This window comes from Schistosoma haematobium, chromosome 1 (assembly GCF_000699445.3).
Source record: "Schistosoma haematobium chromosome 1, whole genome shotgun sequence".
NCBI classification, from domain to species: Eukaryota; Metazoa; Platyhelminthes; class Trematoda; order Strigeidida; family Schistosomatidae; genus Schistosoma; species Schistosoma haematobium.
Window position 1 is genome coordinate 35,301,519 of NC_067196.1, and position 211 is coordinate 35,301,729.

Sequence of the window (211 nt, forward strand, 5' to 3'; positions counted from 1 at the left end):
TGATTAGGATTAATCATCACTCTTCTGTTACTATTAGTTCCAATACATTAAACTGATTGACCAATTAGACGTTCTATATGCATTGAATTGATTGGCTAGTTGGGTTAGAGCGAAAGCATTCGTTATTGTAGCACTTCAAGATGGTCTCTTCTATGACTAACAAGCATCAAGAGCGTGTTACACACATGCAAGCACAGCAACAGCATGCTTT